At 37.7% G+C, this 3698-nt stretch overlaps 1 pseudogene; it reads left to right on the top strand.

The window, feature by feature from the left end:
• The first annotated feature begins 1811 nt into the window (after positions 1-1811).
• LOC116843079 overlaps positions 1812-3698 on the top strand; it is a 2796-nt pseudogene continuing 909 nt past the window's right edge.

Raw genomic sequence — 3698 nt, 5'->3', positions numbered from 1 at the left:
GGGGGGGGGGGGGGGGGGGGGGGGGGGGGGGGGGGGGGGGGGGGGGGGGGGGGGGGGGGGGGGGGGGGGGGGGGGGGGGGGGGGGGGGGGGGGGGGGAGAAGGGCGCGTTGTGTATTAATGCAGAACAGAAATTCAAACTGATGCATTTGGAAAAAAAAAAGAAAAGAATCAACGTGGCAGCGGGAAGCGGCAGAAGCTATGTGTGTGTGTGGGTGTGTGTGTGTGAGAGAGAGAGAGAGAGAGGGGGGAGAGAAAGAGAGACGAAGCGAGAGATAGAGTGAAAGAGGAAGAACGAATATGACAATAGGCCGAAAGGCGAGCGAATGTCGTGATAATCCTCGTTAAAGTTAGAAGGGCGCTATTGTGATCTGCGATTCAGAAGCAATTTGCAGCTGATGGCGCGGACCTCGGTGTGTCCTGTCAAGCGCGTGTTTTCCCTCGCATTAGGAGCATCGGCGCGATCCGCCCGACGGAAAACTGCTCTGCACGCGTCGTCGACAAATTAATGTTGCACCGGCATTCACACGCGGAAGAACGCTTTGAAGTACGAACGTTTTCAATTAGCGTGCGAAATAAAGCGAGGCCTCGCGGCACCGGGAGTTCGCGGCTTGCGAATTATTTGAGTGTCAACGATCTTCCGGTAATATCGAATATTGCAAGCGGAATGCGCACTTCAGAACATTACATTTCCTCGTATTGACTTCCTCATCCATATATGTCTCCTCATATATGCTTCAAGGTCTAGCATCACGCCGCGAGATGGCAGGAGATTATCAACAGATTTGACACATCCACTTCTGGCTTGGCTTGTGCAATCGATTCTTGTCTCCTATAGTTATAATAATTATGCTCTCTTAGCAGAATTTATAGAGAGCATTCTTATTTATATTTAATGACATGTGTCTTTTTAAACCTATTAATTTAAGTTTCAATTTATAACTTTGTTTATTAAATAGAAGATAGGAAATAAAAGATATAAGACAATACTTTAACCCTTTGGCCTACAAGTGAGACTCGTGGTAAGGAATTTGGTCCATAAACAATAAGCACGAGTCTGACTTGTGGTACTTCGTTCGGACCAAACGTAAACAAGACGAACCTGGCCGAGACTGTGGCCCGAGCAATCGGGAGATAGCGTGTAGGTCAAGGGGTTAATCTAAAAATATTCTAATCTTGGCAAGAGATGTAATTAACATGCGCGGTGTTCAATTTCAGGAGTGTAAATCTTATCATTCTTGTTGGGGACTCAACACTGAAAGAATCTAGACAATACTCTATTTATTAAGTTATTATTAGACGAGCGCATTTATTTTTAGTCACTTTATTAAAATAAATATATATATATATATATATATATATATATATTCAGATCTATTTTCGTTGATATATTCATACTCATTCAAGCGAACTTACTTTACTTGTGGAAATTTAAGCATACTAAGTTATAAGACTGATGTGAACTAATGTTATGCAAAAAAACAATTTAGATTTATAAAATTATAATTACTACATAACAATAGAGTTCATCCATGAGATACTATGGACAACACGCTTTTTTAAGTCTTAAATCTAAAACTTCAAGTTTTAAATCTAATTTCCTAAGTCTCAAATCTGATACATTGATTATATAATAATCAATCTAAATGCACAAAAAATTAGTTTTGATCAGGTTCCTTCAATGTTTGAAATGCTCCACAATATTTGAGCTGCTCCACAAGAATTATAAGATTCACATTCCTGAGATTTTATTAGTGATTTGTTTGTCGGAAGACAAGGTCAACTCAGTAAAAACATTGACTTAGAAATGATCTCAAAGTTGAAGTGGTTTAAGTATTCTTCTAGTGCATTATTGCGTTCTACTAAATATTTTGTTCGCAAAGAAACAACTTATATATACGCGAACTAATCATTAGATAGCTTATTCAGTAAAGTGAATTCGTAGAAGCTATACGAGTTGAAATTTGGATAAGTTCTTCAATTCGAAATGTTTCTATATAATGCGATGTGTACCAGCAAAGTGAGTCTTGAAGGTAAAACTGTAATTGTAACCGGAGCAAATACTGGCATCGGCAAGGAGGCGGTCCGAGATTTTTATACAAGAGGTAATACTATACTTAACGTGTGAAAAGAACGATGATTAAAGTTGTCGACTGATTTTGCGGTTTTTCATCCAAAGTAAATGGCTTTGTGAGCAATTCATACGTAGAATTAAATCTCACGTCTCTGCTCTTCCTCCTCGCAGATTGTTTTCTTCATTAATCTCTAGACCTGGTTGTTTTATCTTAGAAATTTAATGTTATTTTTGAACTCTCATTAAAGTCGATGGCTAGGTCAGTAAGGTTAGCAAAGAAACAATTGCAAGTAGGATTGGAGCATGAAAAATCATTTGAACATAAGAAATACATTGCAAAAGTCAACACTTTTGGACTTTAATGAGTTAATAAAGGGATATTAGATGAAGTCACACTCGCGTGTATATGTATGCAAATTGAATATAAAATATAAAATATATCTAACTAAAATTTCTATTTAGGTGCTAGAGTAATTTTAGCCTGTAGAAACCTGGAAAAGGCATACAAGGCAATGGAGGATATAAAAAATAATCCACCCAAAAAGTAAATTTACCAAATCACATTGGCATATATAGAACCGTAAAAGTTTATCTATTACCTTGTCTTTCCAGTCTTTTCTTCTTGCACGAATTATATTTTTATTTCGATTAAGTGTTTATCAATTGATGCAGAAACAATATTAAGACCGCGACAATTTTTCAGTATGACGATGGATGTTTATCGAAATTTGGTGGGTGAGCTCGCGGTTTACCACTTGGATCTTTGCGACTTGAGAAACGTGAGAGCCTGTGCAAAAGACTTAATAGCGAAGGAGTCTGCCATTCATATACTCGTCAACAATGCTGGAGTGGGTGCTTATCCCTACGAGAAAACGAAAGATGGATTTGAGACGACGTTACAAACAAATTATCTCGCTCATTTTTTATTGACACTCTTGCTGCTGCCAAAAATACGATCGAGCTCGGCTGCAGAATAGTCAATGTTTCATCAATATTGCATCATTGTGTGTAAAAAGCGATATTGATACTACCTAAGAGAGAATTTTAGATTTTGCAAATTTCGCTAACTATTTTACTTATAATATTCAAAGCGTATTGAAAAATTGCAGATGGTGACATCTATTTCGATGACATCTGCCTGGAGAATTCTTACGGACCGGTAAAATCTTACAGTCAAAGCAAATTAGCGAACGTCTTATTTACGAAGGAACTCGCGCGTCGATTAAAAGGCAAGTGTAAAATCAGAAATATATCGAAAAACGATGAGTAATTTTTACCGTCAATTAAATAGCCTAAATTACTACTTGATAAATGCAAGTTTATGCCGATTAATTAGTGAATTATAAGTTACATGTTAATAATTCATTACAAAAACCAAGAACCATTATTTATTTCGCCTGAAAACTGCTTCGCTCTCACTACCTAGTTGCACCGTTAAAGACAGTCTTCGACAGTCAATTACATTAGATGTTGCTTAAGTATATTATTTTTTGGTTTATACGAGGGTGGTCTGAAAAGTTTCCGACCTAACAAAGATACAAGTCATTTTTTCTGAAAATTGTTTTTTATTTTTCAACATAGTCTCCTTGTAAATCTACACACTTCTCCCAGCGATGCTCCCATCTC

Source organism: Odontomachus brunneus, unplaced genomic scaffold (genome assembly GCF_010583005.1).
Source record: "Odontomachus brunneus isolate Ranch 3 - 2012 unplaced genomic scaffold, Obru_v1 Obru_scaffold_029, whole genome shotgun sequence".
Classification (NCBI taxonomy): Eukaryota; Metazoa; Arthropoda; class Insecta; order Hymenoptera; family Formicidae; genus Odontomachus; species Odontomachus brunneus.
The sequence above is the reverse complement of the archived record's forward strand: the minus strand, read 5'-3'. Positions and strand labels throughout refer to the sequence as shown.